Genomic DNA, 18,107 nt, shown 5'->3' on the forward strand with positions numbered 1-18,107 from the left:
TCTCTCTCAAATAAATAAATAATCTTAAAAAAAAAAAAGAGTTCTCCCTGTTATATATCAGAAGCCAAGTTCCTAAAATGACCTTTATAACTGCTTTGGAGGGATGTGCTGCATATTTTAAACAAGGTGATATTTGAACAGGGTAACCCCCAGCAGCTTTCTGGAGGTGGCAAACTTCTCTTAAGTTTGGGTCTGTTTTGTTCAGAGGCTATACTCACTTTAGTTGAAGGACAGGTGACCCACAACAAAATGTCAGAAGTAGTAAATTCTGGAAAGCAGGTCAGAAGAAAGATGCAAATGATGGTCAAGGTAATAATGCTCATGAAATCCCTGGGAAGTTTTGCCTGTATCCAAATGGGAAGAGAGATTCTCCTGAATTAGATTTGCTTCCTGTTAACCATTTCAGCATGGAGAGAAAGTTTTATTTTAAAGGCCTCCTTTGCTGCTGAAATAGTGAATCAGCTATTTCCAAGGTTCAGAGACCAACACTCTGGTTTTGGCAAAAATTCTACCTTTTACACCTCAGGTTTTCACATAGAGTGGAGAACCCTTTCCTTTGGGCACTTTGAGGACCTGTGGGCTGGTTCTAGCTGTGGCCCTTGGTAGCTGCAGTCACTGGACAGTCATTTAATCCCCTCCATCCTCCGTTCCCTCGCCTGCGGGAAGGCAGGGTTCTATCAGTCCTGCTTTCTCATAATCATCCTTTCCATTTCTAAATGCCTGCCATATGTCAGGGACCTGGTGTGCCTTTGGCACCTGTTATCTCTAGGTCTTTCATCACCTCTGCAAGGAAGGGAAAACTACCATTCCTGTTTTATAGTTGAGAAGGCTGAGGCTCAAAGCCTTTCAGTAATTTGAGGTCACACAGCCACCAAGTGGCAGCGCCAGCATATAAACCTTCATGCTATGTTCACAGAGTCCTTTCCCAGTCCTCCATGAGGTTTTGAGGTTCGTTGAAAAGGTCATTTGTGAAAGTGTTTTGAAAATAGTGAAGTTTTGGGGCACCTGCGTGGTTCAGTGGGTTAAGTGTCTGCCTTCGGCTGGGGTCATGATCCCGGGGTCCTGGGATTGAGCCCCACATCGGGCTCCCTTCTCAGTGGGGAGCCTGCTTCTCCCTCTGCTCCTGCCCCTTACTCATGTTCTCTCTCTCTCTCACATATAAATAAATACAATTAAAAAAAAATAATGAAGTTTCTTATGAATGCATGGTATTATTACCATTATTATCTGGATGGATATAAATTAGTAAATGTGTATTTATTAAATTCCTTGTAGGTGCTTAGCACCAAGTCAGATATCATTTTGGATAGTCTACAGAAATAAGTATTTTATTAATGTAGTGCTGTGTAAGTTATATTAGAAGTAAATCTTAAACATTTCTAAGTGTTATTGCTTTCATCCTTGGACTCAGGAATTAATTTCTTTGGAGCCTTTGTGGAGATAAAAGAAAAGCAGCAGACGGGCTAATCTAAATTAAATGAATGTGGCAAGAAGCAGAAACTGATTGCATATAGCCCAATGTTTAGAGCCAGCAAATAAAGAACTCTGGAATCCCTGGAGATGAGAACTCATGTGTTCGCAAATGTCCTTGACCGACATAACCTCTCCCATCTGGTTCTTTATTGTTTTTGAGTCTTTTATGACCAATAGGGTTGCTGGAATTTACTTGCAGAGTCTGTCCTTGATTGAGGGGTATCACACTTCCTGTGTGATGACTGGGAATCTATACAACTCTCCTAAAATAAGCACTACGTTTTGGAAAGAATTTTCTCTTATGGGAAATATCCTTTTCCCAAAGAGAGCCACCCGCATGAGATCACTTTTTTTCCAGGGAGGAAGCTGAGGGGAGCCAGTTGGTTCAGCGGCCAGGAATGAACTTTGGAGACAGGTTAACATTTGAGACAGAGTCCTCCAGGCTTTCCCTTTGGTCTTTTGGAAGAAATGCTTAAAGTCCTAAAGAAAGTTAATGAAATTCTTTAGAAGAATCAGTGGACCCTTATTGTTTTTAGGCAGATAGCAAGACCCACCTGGGAAGGTCCTTGTGTGGATTAAATGGCACAGTGCATCGGCAGCTCCTGGCCCAACGCAGTCATCTCTGTTCAAGCCTAGGCCAGTTTTTCAGATGTGCTTACTCAGTTCTCCAACTCTCAATGTGAGCCATTTCTTCTTTTAGGCCATGGGATGTCTGAACAGATAGCAAACATGGTTTTGAACTGAGAAAAGATGGAGAGGCCTGCCTTGTTTAAGCCTCCCTGGGGTCTGTGATGGGTGGAATATAGTCTTTGTTGGAGTTGGTAAAAGCTTCAAGCTGGGACCAGCAGGAGTACTCCACAGAGGGAGCTCATGTCACTGGAGAGCTTATGGCTGCTTCTCTTTGGTCCCCTCTGGGGAATGCGTGTGGGGAAAAAAAACCCATGCGTTTTTCCACAGCTGAGATAGGATGACACATTTTGGCCACATTTGGGTCTCCACTAGGCTAAGACAGAAGCCCCTCTGGGAGGATAGGACCACCATGTGACCAGGCTTGGTCTTCTTTTGCTCAGAGTGTGGATTTCGCTGAGTCTGAATAGATGAGCTTCATCAAGCTAAGCCAATAACACAAGTAGTATTTGTAAGGAAAAAGCTGGATACTTGAAGAGGGGGACCCTATTTTGCTGTTTGGATTTGGTCACTTTCTTTCTTTCTTTTTTTTTTTTTTTAAGATTTTATTTATTTGACAGAGAGAGACAGCCAGTGAGAGAGGGAACACAAGCAGGGGGAGTGGGAGAGGAAGAAGCAGGCTCCCAGCGGAGAAGCCCGACGTGGGGCTCGATCCCAGAGCGCTGGGATCACACCCTGAGCCGAAGACAGACGCTTAAGGACTGCGCCACCCAGGCGCCCTGGTCACTTTCTTTCTTGAGCAGAGAAATAAGAGGGCAGCCCAACATCGTCCCTGTCGTTCTCTAGCTACGGCCGGTCAGAACCTTGCCCAGCCTCGCAGCTAAAATGCTGCCCAAACATGTTGTCCAGGCCCCTCGTGCCTAAATGTCTGAGCCTATTGTCCTAAGGCTTTCCAACATAATCCTGGGCTAAGGGGAGGCAGAGCCTGTGTTTTAGGCTCTGGCCATTCACCTTGGGCTATGCACTGCTTCTGGCCAGTATCCTCCAGTAAAATGAGCTCTGCCCACGGAGTCAAGAGACTGCCATTTGCCAGTTTTCAGACAAGTCCCTTTTTGCCTGTGACCCTCAGTTTCCTTTAAGCGAGGGCATCTCTAACCTGAGCCTCAGCACCAACCATCGAGCCTGTGGTCTGCCCCTGCCTGGGGTATGAATGTGTCTGTGTCCTCCCTCCCTCCCAGCTTCTGGTTCTGGGGATGTTCCTCCAAACTGTTCTTGGCCCCTCTTCTGTTCTCCAAATTTCTGTGTGCAAAAGAGCAAGATTTAGTTTGAGTAGATCATTTTTTTTTTATAAGATAAACAAATGCCGATTAAGTCAGGGGGTGACCTATTTCTGAAGCAGAAACGGAGGAGAAGTTGATGGCTTTCTGTCCTTTCGACTTAACCAGTTTTTCTTCTTGGAATATGTTTTATGGAACTCGACTAATGATCCTGGCAATGTGTTACCAAAGTTTTCTTGGCTCTAGATCAAAGTGTCTGATACAGCGGCAGGGACGGTGAGAAAACAAGAGGCGAGAGAAAGCATTTGTGATGAATTTTGGAGTCATACTGTCATAGAAAAGTAGAAGGAGGATAGGGATGATTAATTTCTGAAAGAATTGCAAATGACCAATACATAGGGAAAAACAAAGTCTAGTTTTACTAATAATGAAATAAATGCAAAATAAAAACAGCAATGCTCTTGGTGACCCCTGTCATTTTGGCAGAAATGTAAATGGTTGGTCGAACCTGATGTGCCTATGAGTGTGAAGAAATGGGTGCACTCGTGCTACCAGGAGCTTCCATTGGTTTAGATGTAGGAAGAGCCTCAGTTACATACCTTTTGGAGGGCAATTAGTTGATGTGTTCTGAAGTAGAAAATGAAAATCTAAAAAGAAAGTAAACTCCCTTTGTCCAGCAATTCTCAGTTGAGGAGTTACTTAGGGGATAATTGCATAAATGTAAAAATAGGTTTACAAAAGTGTATTTACAAAGAAGAGTAGAAATAACTTGAATGTTCATCAGTAGGGGACTGGTATAATCAATTATAGTAAATTGCCTTCTAGGAAATCCTGTGTAGTCAATAAAAATGATGTTACAGAGCTTTCCATATGATGAGGAGAGTTACTTAGGGATACAAAGCAGGTTATAAAACAAAATAATCCTATTTATGTAAAATTATATTAACAGGAACATGGGAGGTTTTCATTTAAATCTTAATAGGTAGGATTTGAAGCTACTTTTATTTCTACTTTCCAGCTCTGACAATTACCAACTCTGTGTCCTTAGAGAAACTTATTTAACCTTTCTTACTCTTGGTAAAAATGGGGCTAATATCAACCTCCAAGAGGTTGCTGAGGGAATAAAGCAATAAAACACATTTCGAGCACCTGGGATGGAGTAAGAAAATACTTAAATTTTTTTTCCATTCACAGTTTCTATTTTACTTTCACTATATGAGTACAAACAGCTGTTGTTCCTCTGCCTGCGATTCAAAGCAAGAAAGCTAAGTGAGGTTTGAATAGCTTCCATTGGTTTAAATGCAGGAAGAACCCCTGTTACAAATCTCTGGAACAGTATTTTCCTGTCAGAAAAAGGCCATATTGAGTCATTGTTTCCTGAAGCCAGGAGAGGAGCCTGAGTGATGCTGTCAGACAGCCTAAAATAATATTTCATTCTTGTCATCCTTACGTAGTTTAAGACCGAGTGATTTTGGATAGATCCAGTTTCCCTCTTGGTTTTGGAAGAACAAAGCTTTTGTTATTTATGCTCTTAAACAACAGAGCTTTGTCCTATCCTCAGGAGCATGCAAACTAAACAGAAGATTTCCTGAAGGACCGTCCTATTTATTGTGAGGAGTGATTCCAAGTGTAAATAGACACAGAGAGCTCCAGCCACCTGTGGAGGACCCATATCAACAGCAGAGAGAAAGAGCCAAGACTCACAGAACACACCAGCCAATCAGGTTTGAGGTTGACTTTTATATTGTGTTAAAGTTGGTGGACTCAACCATTTCAAAACTCCCTGTTTACATACGGCCTGCTTTCCTCCAAAACAATTAACCTTGTATCTTTTCTGTGTCGGAAGCAGAAAGCTCAAAGTGCCAGTATGGGGAGTGTTTTCACTTTGGGAACTCCGGGTCCATAGATAGTAGCTTCAGACTCTTCTGTGTTATCTTTTCAGAGCTGTGGATCCTGTGGAATGGGGGGTGGTAATTGGAGCTCAAGAGGTTTCCTCAATGGCTAACAGATCTCTAGAAGCGTGCACAGTAGACTACCTTGGTCTTAATTTCTCTTTCCTTGTATGAAACCAGCCCCTGCTTGCTACCACGCTGCCATGCCCATGTGCACTTCTCGTTTAGAAAAAGGTCAAGTCCAAGTTGAGTATATAAGGTTGGGATCAATTCTGACAGTTAATAGTTATAGGTAGTAAGTGATGAGCCCTTGCAACACACCAGGCTTGGTCTTAACAGGTTTGCCTGCACTCTCTCGATGTTTCTTAACGAGTCATGCATGGACAACCAGGATCGATTCTAGACCTACAGGAAGAGCATCTTGTGGTGGGAGTCAGGGGTCGGCCGGTGGAACAAACACCTTCTATAATTCTGCACATGAAATTCAACAGCCACTGTATTATTTTATAATGCTCATGGAACTCAAGGGCAATCTGCTCTTCTACTCCCCTGATTTCTGTGCTTAAATTCTTATGGCAAAAAAAGAAAAAAAAACTTATGGACCCGGAGACGTGGAGCAACCTATGCTTCCTTTAGTTGCTGGTGATCACAAAGATGTCTCCGTAGCCAAACTGCTTTTGAGGCACCAGTCATTTACCTTTATCGTGAAAGGGTTAGGTCTTCATTGGTGGTGGGCTGTGCCCTGGATGTAGAGAAGACCCAGAGACCATGGAGGCAGGGCTGCCGTGAGTGGCTGTGTAGCTTGTGCAATCTGCAGATGTAAGTGGTGGCTTTGCAAGGAGGAGTGAAAACTCGGCTTTCCCCTTGGCCCAGATCTCTGCATGTAGGGCCGGCCACTCTTGAGAGGAGCAGGCAGTGGGTGGTGTGCTCGTGGGGTTCCCAGGGCCTGGAAAGCCCAGTCTGCCTTCTGCGTGTTTTGACCGTCATGCTCCAAGGGGCCTGAAATGTTCAATCAATGTGGTTGTTTCTTTGGTTCTCAGCTTTATTTCTGGAAAGTCCTTATTAAAACAGAGTGTCACTTGGAAGATAACAGACACATTTAATCATACGGGCACCAACTGTTTTATTCTGGCTGCTCGGGGGATGGCACACAAAACATTTTTTTTTTTTTTTTTTTTTAATGGGAGCAGAGGAGGGCAGGCTCTTTTGTGGAGGAAGCCAGGGATATTGGAAAAGCTTTTTTGTTTGTTTGTTTTTTTGGTGGTTAGGAGAAAGCGGAGGTGAAGTGGGAGAGACAAACTGGACCTGTGTCACAATCCTGAAGGTTACCGTCCAGGTCACCATTTACTACACTTCTCTATCCCTCCCATCCTCCTTTGTTCAGTGTCCAACGCCAGGTGACTGTCCCTCCAGTCAGCGGCCTAGACTGCGGTGATGCCCCACGTGGCAAGGAAGGCCTCAGGGCTCCAGTGGGCCCAGGAGAGATACTTCATGTCCTGAACCAGCAGAGGGAGCAGGGGGAGATGATCCCCCACCTCTGAATCTGAGACCCCTGGCCTCCATATTCCTCTGCGAGGAACAGATCGTTAGAATAATTGAGACTTAGCTCATTCAACTCTCTGCCAGCCTCCATACAAAGCTTTCACTTATGCAATCATTTCTAGCAACCATGGTGGGTTTCCTTGAGTTTCTTTCTTTCTTTTTTAAAAGACTTTTTTATTTATTAGAGAGTGCACAAGCGCGTGTGCTTGCCCAAGTCGGGGGAGGAGCAGAGGGAGAGAATATTCAACAGACTCCCTGTTGAGTGCAGAGCCTGACGGTGGAGCTTGATCTCACGACCCATGAGATCATGACCTGAGCTGAAACCAAGAGTCAGATGCCCAACCGACTGAGTCACCCAGGGGCTCCCCTCTGAGATTCTTTATCAAGTTGTTGAAAAAGACCAGAGATGATTCTCTAACTTCAGCAAAGAGTTTGTGGGTCTATTAAGCCTTAATATTTGACTTTATTTTGGATTTTGCATAAAGTGCCCCAAATTTAATTCTTAAAGCATTTTTTGCTAAAATAAAAATGTTCCCCAGTTTCCCTACTGCTTAGGTCTTTTAGCGTTAGTTCATGTGGTAAGTTGTACCAATTCATTAATTTACTCAGTAGGCAATAACCACCTTCCATGGAGAGGAGGTGGGTAGAAAGAGGCTCATGGGGAGGGAGGTGGGGGTGTGAGGAAGGGCAGGAAGATAGAGGGGTACACCTGTACAAGCGCAGCTAGGTGAGAGAGACAGTATGTGCTCCCTCAGGAACTGTAAGCAGTTAGATGTGACTGGAGCAGGGGGCGAGGGATGGGGGGTGGTGTGGTTATGTAGCAATGAGAGGGGATGGGGCAAGACCACTCATGAGTGAATGAAGGAAGGAAGGAAGGAAGGAATCATTGAGTTTAGAAGTACACAGTCCTTCCCTACAGTGGCTCTTCCCTCTCCAAGTCAACTCTGTTTTTTTCCTCTGCACCTTCTTCATGAGCGGGTTGAAATCTCAGTTAATATCCTCCTGCTCTGAGAAATGTCCCATCACAGGGAGGAAAGGAGATAATTAGCTTCAGTGTTCTCTCATATTTAAGCTGAGAAGTCGGCACCAATTCTAGACATGGTTCATGTAGTTGGATAATCAGCACAGCTGTTCATGATAGGTAACTCTCTTTTTTCCTTCCTTCCTATCTTTTTTCATGAGGGTTCCATGACTGAAGATTAATGGCTTCCATTATTTTTTTGCCTTCATGTGGGAATCTTTAAACTATCCTGAACTTTGTACCAACTATCGTATGAATCACGTCTGCTACAATTACCCCTATCTGTGTCATTTCCTAGGTTAGCATCCTGGTGTGACACACTGGATGCAGGGCTGGGTTAAAAGTGTCAGGTGATAACCAGGCAGAATGCTGACAATTAACAGTGATTGACATGCCTCCCAGAGTTGTTATCTTGTAGGCCTGAAGACAAAATCCTATTTATAAATATTACCCGAAATGCGCTATGTGATGTTAGTAGATATATTTCAGCATATCTAGCTGTTGAGTAATTCACCTCCATGTCGGCTATTGTGTATGCTTATCCCAATGACCTTAATAATGAACACTCAACGTGTGAGAGGCTTAGTTCTCAGCATGCATCGTCTGTTGAATCTTCACTGCAACTCCAGGAGGTAATGACTGTGTGTGGTACCATTTTACATGTGAGGGAACAGCTGTTAGGTAACTTGCCCAGGGTCCACAGTTAAGTCAGAGCTGGTATTTGTACCCAAGCGGCCCAGCTCAGAGTCTATGCTGGGAACCTCCATGTTATAATACTTAGACTTAACTTGAAACAAAGAGGTGGTTTTAGTATCACGTATTAGGAATGCACATTTTTCTCTTACTAAATATAAGTAATTGCCATTTTTTGGTATATACAGTGTTGTGTGGAGTTTGAGAAACTTTGACAAACAGTAGGGCCAAAGAAAACTTGACCCTTCTTTTGAGATCTCGTGACCTAGAAGATGAGTTTTGACTATGTATGAATGAAAAAGGTTGTTGGCTTATGTTAATCTTAAGTGTAACATGTTTTTAGAATCTTCTTTGTATGTGTCCATACATTCGTGTTCTGACGACAGGCTGAATTAAAAAAAAAAACCCAAAAACAAAAATGTAGGCTCCATCACTTCATTGGCTAAAGCTCCTTTTAGAACATCAGCAAAAAAGCCACTAACTACAAATTCCCATGTGCCAAGAGCAAATTTGAATTTGAGATATCAGGTGCCCACATCAAGTGTTCCGTTACCTGAACAAAGAACACGAGCCTCTTCCCAGTGATGACCACAGAGTTAAATTTCTAGTACCTGTGCCTTTTTATTTAAATGCAAATTTTATTTTTTGCTTTGTTAAAGCGAGACAAGCCTTGCTATCACTTTTCTAAGCAACTATTTCTCTCTCAGTTTACATCCTAAGATGCTGGCTCTTAGTTAGCATTTGAGGTACTAGCAGTTGCCAGTCAGCAAACGAGTCCTGAGATTTAGGGTATCTTGAAGGGAGTCCAGCATTATGAAAAGAAGAGGGCTTTCTATGCACATTACCTGGAGTGGGTTCATACCCTGTTCATCTGAACTGGCTTGACACACCAGCATGGCGCGTCTGAGTGCGTCTTACAGTTACCTCACGAGTGACTCCTTTGGCTACATAAATCACGGGGTCAAGCAAATTAGCTTATGGAAGTAGAAATCGTTCTTGGCCCAGGTTGAGGGATACTTTTCAGTCAAGCGTAGCTGCTCTGATATTTGAGATTTGCTGACAGCTCTTGGTTAGGAAAAAGGTTTGCATTCCTAAGCTATTTTTCCTTTATCGGGACCATCTTAATTCTTGTCTGTGAGGTTGTGATCCAGGAAACAAGTAAGACCTGAATTCAGCTGTTTGGGTGACCCTTGAATGCCATGAACTTCTTAGACAGTGCCTGATATCCTAGCCAACACTAATTGGTGGTGATGACAGGAGAGAGGGTCTCTAGCCAGAACCTGCTGATAGAAACCCTGGTGAGCTGAGAAGCATGGTTGCTAGAAGCAGACTCTAACACATCGTGCACTGACATCTTGAGGCAAAAGAAGATGATAGTATTGGTATGTATGTTTTGTAGTTTCTTCCTCCTTGGCATTGTTGTTAATAGGGCAAAGAAACAATTGCAAACAGCATGATCAGCTCAAGTTGATCACTGTGAGGCAGCACTTTCTTTGGTACAGGGTGAGGGTTTCCCTGCTGTGTGACTGCTCCCACTAGGAAGTATCTAAATTCCCCCAACATTGCCAAGTACAAGTAACATGTCTCAGGCTATCATAGTGGATTAAAGTTCCAGGTTGGGATGGCAGTGCAGAAAGCTCTCATCATGAATATGTTTTGGGGCAAACATTACCTATAAACAGATGAACAACTTGAAGTAGAATCAAACAAAATGCTTGACTGTTGGGGGTCAGTCTGTAACTTAGCTCTATGTTGACACAGAGAATGTATAGAAGCTGTGAAAGCTTCTGAGAGACTTGCTAGATGCTTGTTGGCCATTGTTTTGGGTGGTGAGATGGCTGTGTCCAAAGTTGTTGGAGGTGAAGTCTCCCTCTGGGAAATGTTGGGACAAATACATGTGAAATGACTTAGGGGCCTCAGTTTAGAGTATTCTTGGCCTTGTCTGTTGACACATGGAGATCTGGACAGGGACTTGGAGGGGATTTTAATGGAATTTTATTAAGGGAATAGGAAACAGAGTTCTGTGTGTTGAGGATTCAGTGACAATATTAACTTAAGGGCCTGCTTTCCATGTTAGACTGGACAATCCATGTTATTTTAGAGGAAAGGGAACAACAGTTTCAGCAAACTGGCTTCCTTAGAAGTTTTGGTTCTCACCTAGTCATCGTAGGCAACAGCACTGTCAAATAAATCAATGTTTAATAAAATAAAAAGTTTGTGCTGAGGAGAAATATTCTTCCCAGGCAAGTCACAAATTGGACAATTCAAAGACCAAACCTTGGGGGTGGGAATTGCCAACGGATGACTTTTTCTGTTCTCTGTGTACTGGTATGTTTTTCTTCTTGGTGTCAAATCTCACGTTGAATTCAGTCAAACAAACTGCAGCATCGTGAAAAGATCAGGGCTCTCTATCCACATTATCTCAAACAAAAAGTGCATAAATGTCTCTTCTGTTCCTGTTGTTTGTATTTTATGACAAACAAAGTCAGTCTTCCTTCCCCACTTCTTCCTTTGGGAACACATAAAACTGACAGGATTTGAATATTGTAAAGATTTTGTTGTCCCTTGGAACGCATAATGATTGATTTTGTTCTTTAAATGTGTACTACAAAGCTTTTTGTTGTTGTTGCTGATGTTACACTTGGAACAAAATTTGTTGAAGACAAATGATTTGCTGAGGATTTGGAAGCATTTGTCTTTAGGTGAAGTATGTCAGGCATCTAAGGGTGTGGTGTTTGGATTATGTGGAATGTCAATTCTTCCTCCCCCCCCCTTCTATTTTAGTCACTTCACAAATGTTTCCCACAGATCCTTTAATAACTACAAATTTAGAAGTTTGGTGTAACAAGTAGTTGCTGTAACTAACACTTCAGAATGTAATGGGTACTAAGGAAAACATAGCCAAGGGAACAACAGGGCCACGGGAGCTCTGTCAGCTCTGTCTGTTGCCATTCTCTGCCCCCTCAATCCCACCAAGGTATGTTCTGGTACATTCTCATGTGGCCTCAGTGCCAAGGGCCAGAGGAGCTGAGCAGTAACCTATCTTCCCAATTTACCCTCTGAGCACAGTTTCCTTTGAGATAGGAAAAGCATTTTATAGTGTTCATGAAATGCCTCTCTTCTCCCTGCCTCAGTGCCCTTTATTCTTGTTTCTGTGGTGGGGGATGGGGGGCGGGTGGAGGGTGAAAAGGCTCCCTGTGTGAAAAGGTAGGGCTAAAACTGTTCTGGAAAATGATCTCTCTTCCTTCACAGATGATCATTTTGGTTTCAAGTGTGTTTCAGTGACATTAAGCCTCCCCCTCCTCAGACTTAGTAGCAAATGATCATATAAAAGACGAGAGTGGCAACAGGTAAAATAAAATAGGAGCACCCCTTGTTGCCCAAGGGACTTCATGTATATAATTTTGACTCAGCCTTACTCCTCCTAAAAATAAAAAGGTGAAAATTACCTCAGGCTTTGCTGCCGTAGCTGTCCTTGGATTTCTGGGGGGTAGCTTAGTCTTCTAATGCAGGCACGGTTGGGATTGCCAAGCCAGACAAGATCTTGCTCCTGATCTAGTCCCATTTTTCCAGGTCATCTGCCCTCCTTCCCTCTGACAGCGAAGCTGTGATTTTTCTCTGGCCTCGCAGGGAAAAGTGATTCCAGATAAGCAGACGATTATGTGGAATATCTCATCCTTGTTGTTCTAGTGCAGCCCTTTCAGCTTTCCAGAGCCAGTTAGACTTGTTATGAGGAGCTAAATGATTGGCTGGATCTGGGGCTCAGTTTCATAAATTATAGCCCCGTGTACGAGAAGCACAAGTCCTATAGTTGCTCTAGTCCAGAGTTCTGCCAGCTCCTGCTTTAAGGCATATGTAGTCCTAACTGAGTTCTAACACGGCCTTGGATGTTTCTGTCCTAAATAGCTGACATTGCATCTTCAAGACTGTGTGAGTAATCCTGACTCTTTTTTTTTTTTTTAACTCAGTAAATTAATTACATGCCCCGAGAGGGAGTGATTGTAATTAGAAAATACTGACTTAGCGGATGATTCATTTTCAAGGTGCTGTACGATATGTATCAAGTTCAGTGCAATTAATCCTAAAGCTTGTAGGACCCGGCAGGGTTATTTGAGCTTTGTGCCACGGGTCAGAGGTGAGCTGCCTTTTCAGGGAGGTTGTTCAGTGCATTTGTTTGCCCTGTTTGCTTTCTGGGATCAGTGAGGTGATAAAGGTCCAACACGAGCAGGTTCAAACAGGCTGCTGGTGTCAAAGCAACGTCTGAGAGAACACTGAAGTCTGTCAAGTTTCAAGATTTCCCACCCCCACTGTCCGAACCCGTGAAGGAGCAGCCAATGTTAGCAGTCCTTTTGGGGACACAGGTACACAGCAGTTGAGCACAGAGGAAGGAGAAATTTACAGTTACGGCAGTAATACTTTTCTTCGCTGTCCTCTGAAGCTGACTTAAGATGCAATCTGTGGGTAACTGGAACATTTTTATATGTGCAGAAATGCTTCTCGGTGGTTCTGTTTCTGTGGTGGAGAGCTGAATGAGAAACCCTAGCTTGTTTTGAAAAGCCTCAACACAAGTACATTAAATACACACAGACATAACCATAACAGAAGAAAGTATGTGGATTGGAATTTGTGGTTGAAGCAGATCAAATTATCCCAGGGAAGCCGTTGTTAGGTTTGTATAATTGCAGGGGTTGGGGGTTGGGGGGGGTGACTTCTATTGCTGACAAGGTTTGAGAGAAAGCTGGAGCGGATTAAAATGAGAAACTAGAAAACATCCGCGTTGTATTACTTTTTATAGCATACACTGTAGTTAATACCGAGTTAATACTCCGTAGTTAACATGGAGTTAATACTGAGCATCGACTGGTTAGCATAAGCGGTTTACTTTATACTTTTAAATCTTTACTGATTTTCCCAGCCTTCCCTTAAAAAAGGGCTTTTGCCTCTGAAGTTAGTACTTAGAAATAATTTTTCTTCCTTTCCCATAATTTTTATACTTTTTTTCAATACAGCACAAAACTAGGTAATTGATAATTTGGGGTTGTTTTCTAGTTTGCTTTTTGACTAATTTTTTCCCCCTTTAGACTTACAGAAACAAATGTGGATATTTGTCATAGGTATAAACCTTGAGCGTAAACCATTTGAACAGTTTTTTAAAATCATGTGTTCCTGTGGCAAATAAAACCTTCCAATTGCTGTAGTAATTGCTTGCCAATTTCTATAAAAATATTATTTATATACTCAAGAGCAGTTTATTTTTGGTTGTAGCTATTTAAATGACTGACATGATTTAGCTGGTAAGGGAGGAACATTAGTTGTGTTTTTGCAAAATTTTATGTTTAGATCACACTGAAAACGCAGTTTTTTAGAAAATATTTTCACCTGCTGCAATTTGAGCTCTTAGGTCACATCAGTGGATAAGGTTCATACAAGGAAAGAAAAATCATCAACCTAGAATCCTTTTTTGTATCCACCAAATGTATATGAAACAGTTTTAAATAAAAGCAGTTCTAATATATTCTTTGAGAATCACATTTACATTATGAAGACACGGTCTGAGTTCCTTTACAGAGATAGAATAGCGAGTTCATTTATTGAGTTCCTGTAACCATAGACGCAAATGCTAATAGTTGATTCGCTCATTGTTCTACATTCCTAACTGACTGTGCTAGTGGAAGAAAGTGGTGCATCTGTGAAAGGAATGTAATCTCATCCCTCAGGGTGGTTCGGGTCCCATCTAGACTAAGAAGTGGTGGGGGTAGAAGCTGCTTTGTCTGGCCTGGCTTCTGACTTCCAAAGTGGTGTCCCTTCTTGTGGTCGGGTCCCTCGCACCTTTTCCTGCCTTCATTCTGTATGTTGACGTGCTTGGGCTCTTATGAAGATGAATCAAATAAAAAATGATGGATGCTTAATTACTAAACTTGAATAAGCAGCCCTTGTAATTCAGAAGGTGTTTCGAGAGGTGTTGAGGGCTCAGGGAAATAATGCTGGGTGTATACTAGGAGTACTGACATCTTGCGTTGGTACTTTCTGAAGGACTTTAATCGCTGCAGTTCTCCTTGAGATGCCAGGCTCACATCTCTGTCTTGGGAGAGGGCAGGATATTAAGAAAAGTGAGAGTAGAGGGTTGCCAGGTGCCCAGTGGACATAGGGCTGTGAACAAGGCATTGTGAAAAAAGGAAATCTCTCCAGTACAATGGTGGTAGCCTATCCTTCTTGTCTCCACTCTTCTTTATTTTCTAAAGCCATTTTTGCCTGACCGTGGAAGTTCTTTTACAGATAAGGTTCTGTAAAACTTGCATATCTGCTGTAGACAGATGGATTTGACAAAAGATGTATCCAAAAAGGAATGCATTACATTATGATTTGCAAAGTGTTCATGAATACACACTGGCACTTGGAAACTATTAACACTACCTACTAAAGCAATGACATAAATCCAAATAGAAAAAAAAATTTCTTGATTGAATTACATTTTCCACCATTAGTTGGTGAATTTTGCTTTTGGAACAACTTATCTTCTCTAAGACATTTTTCCCCCCAGTGGTATTTTTGTACTAATCTTATTGCTTAATTTTGCCCAGGAATTTAATTATTTCTCGTTGGCATTTTCCAAAGAGTTGCTGTTCCACCTTGATTGTATTTTAAAGGAGGCAGACCAGAACAAATGAGGCACCGCATCAGATACGCCACAGATAGTTAATTGCCTTAGATTTGCACAACACTCCTATGGAGCTCAACACTACCCATTGGTAAGGGAGGAGCTTTCATTTACTAGAAAAGCAATTATTCCAATGATATAATGTGTGCCGGTGATGTAATTTCCCATTGTAGTGGTCACTAGCAAGATCGTGTCCCTCCAATTTCAAGAGGTCGAGTGGCTTTGTGAAATAATCTTGCAGTCAGTGAGGTCATGGTCAGGTTGTTAAATTTTTCTAAGCCTCAGTCTCTATGTCTGTAAAATGAAAGCGATGACGTCTGTCCTGGTATTTTACCGTACTGGTGAGTATCAGCAGCAGGATGAGAAAGTGTTTGTGAAAGAATGTTTTAATTCTTTGTATATGACAATGTATCGTGCATCTTCATGTTAATAGTGTTACAGATGCTCATGGCAGTAGTTGCTGTACTTTTTAGAGCATATTCCCAGTACTGGAGAAATACTTTCTTTCTAAAGCAAAGAAAGTCTTTGCTGTTTAATTTTGAAATGTTACAAAGTCTTTTAGAGCCTCAGTCCTTATCAGTCAGTTACTTGAGCATTAAAAATACCAGAATAGTTACTATGACAAGTAACGTGGTATTGTCTGTGAGACCATTTTTAGTAAACTTCTAAGTGTCATATGAATGTTACTTAAGATAACTATTCTTATCAGCACATTCATAAGAGTGTAAATTACCAATTTTGAGAAGGGAAAATTTATCAGACATGTTGCTTACTGATTTGTTTGATTACTTCTCTGAGCTGTGTCTGCTTCCCTCAGCCAGGATGGTTAAGCGTGTGTGGTGGTTTTCCTTCCGCGTAGATAGAGCGCTAAGCCCGGAGTGAGATAAGCCCTCCTTCATGGTGTACATTTAGAATTGCTAATGATGAAGTTTTAGAGGATGTAGTTTCCTAACAGGAAAAAGTGAGTGAGAAAATTCAGACTGACAGATACTCTCGGATTTTTTATTCCTGTCTTGACTCGCTTTATTAAATCGAAGTAATGGAAGAATTATGTAGGTTTTAAAGTGTTGCTTATCCCAGGAATAAAATGAATGGTCAGAATGCTTTCTGAATAATTCAGAAAGGTCAGTGGGTAGTTTGAAACCCCACATTTTTATCTAGTTCCTTTTTTTTTCTTTTTTAAAGATTTTATTTATTTATCTAACAGAGATAGCCAGCGAGAGAGGGAACACAAGCAGGGGGAGTGGGAGAGGAAGAAGCAGGCTCATAGCAGAGGAGCCTGATGTGGGGCTCGATCCCATAATGCCAGGATCACGCCCTGAGCAGAAGGCAGGCGCTTAACTGCTGTGCCACCCAGGAGCCCCTATCTAGTTCTTTTTTGGATGATCGTCTTGCTTTGTGGGTTATTGGCCACAGCTGTGTCCTACACTTTAGCAGCTTGAGCTCACTGTTGTGATGCGTTTAATTATTTCCCAGCAGTTAATATTGGCTAGTCTGAAGCACTTCTACGGCCTGTAGACCCTTTTTTCTCTTTAGATGAAATTGAATAGGGAACACAGTGAGTGATACAAATAGGAATGGAATGGATCCTCTCCGACCCTTTTCCCACGGACCCTGCCCAGCATTTCATGAGGAAACTTCCTAGAAACAAAGGAATTTCATTTGTTGTATAGTTTGCAAGCTGTTAACTGGGACCATTGTCCTGACTTTCTTGTGCCTTTGGTGATTGGATAAGTGTACTCTTTAATAATGTAAATAGTAATGAAAGAATTTTTTTAAACTTCTTTTATCCCCCAGCTTTATTGAGATATAAGTGACATACAATACTGTATAACTTTAAGCTGCACAACGTGTTGATTTGATACACTATGGGTTGCAAAATGATGCTGCCATAGTATTAGCTAACACTTGCATCATGTGACATAATTATTTTTTTGTGGTGAGAACACTTAAGATTTATGCTCTTAGCAAATTTCAAGAATGTAATACAGTGTCATTAACTGTAATTGCTATGGTGTACTTTAGATCCCTGTAACTTATTCATGTTATAACTGGAAGTTTGTACTCTTTGACCAGTATCTTTCTTTTTCCCCCACCGTGGCCCCTGGCAACCACCATTCTACTCTATTTCTATGAGTTCAGCATGAGTGGGTTCCACACATAAGTGGGATCATACAGTATTAGTCTTTTTCTGTCTCCCTTACTTTGCTTAGCATCATGCCCTCAAGTTTCATCTATGTTGTCACTGAAGGCAGGATTTCCTTTCTTTTTTCATGGATGAGTAATATTCCAGTATGTTCGTGTGTGTGTGTGTGTGTGTGTGTGTGTGTGTGTGTGTGTGTGACCACACACACACACACACACACACACACCATTCTTTAACCATTTATCCCTCCAGGATGCATAGGTTGTTTCCATGTCTTGGCTATTATGAGTAATGCTGCTATGAACATGGGAGCATAGATATTTCTTCAGCGCCCGGCTTTTATTTCTTTTGGGGATATCCTTAGAGGTAGAATTTCAGGATCATATGGGAGCTCTGTTTTTAACTTTTTGGGGAACCTCCATACTGTTTTTCACGGTAGCTGCACAAGTTCAGTAAAATGGATACTCTTGATGGGCATACTCCTCTCACTCAGGTGGTGTTCTTGGAGCCCTGCTCTCCTTACCTCATTACCGCCAGGTCCTTGTGCTGTGGCAGAGAGAAAGACACACACAGGATTGTACACACTGCTGTGGCCGGACTTCGGTCACGTGGTCTCACCTACCTAGGGCGTGCAGTCCTATTTCTGTCTGCAGAAAGTAGAAAGTTGGTGTGGTCATCAGCCAACTGATTTCTACCATACTTACCTTCTTTTCTCTTTCTTGTTTCCTTTTTATTCCTTTTCTTCCCTTCCCTCTGTTTGCTTTTCTTTCTGTATTCT

At 42.1% G+C, this 18,107-nt stretch overlaps 1 protein-coding gene across 3 annotated transcripts in view; it reads left to right on the forward strand.

The window, feature by feature from the left end:
- PDE4D (phosphodiesterase 4D) overlaps positions 1 to 18,107 on the forward strand; it is a 1,386,129-nt gene that overhangs the window by 30,355 nt on the left and 1,337,667 nt on the right. Inside the window, exon 3 of one of the 3 annotated variants that reach the window (XM_087861883.1) lies at positions 4,939 to 5,101. The gene's annotated coding sequence lies outside the window, so the exon portion shown is untranslated. Of the gene's footprint in view, positions 1 to 4,938; positions 5,102 to 9,753; positions 9,908 to 12,376; positions 12,456 to 18,107 lie in introns of those variants that run through there. The other 2 variants (XM_087861884.1, XM_045795040.2) reach the window with 2 other exon arrangements.

Source organism: Ursus americanus, chromosome 5, assembly GCF_024610735.1.
Source record: "Ursus americanus isolate L20-20 chromosome 5, mUrsAme1.1.p, whole genome shotgun sequence".
NCBI classification, from domain to species: Eukaryota; Metazoa; Chordata; class Mammalia; order Carnivora; family Ursidae; genus Ursus; species Ursus americanus.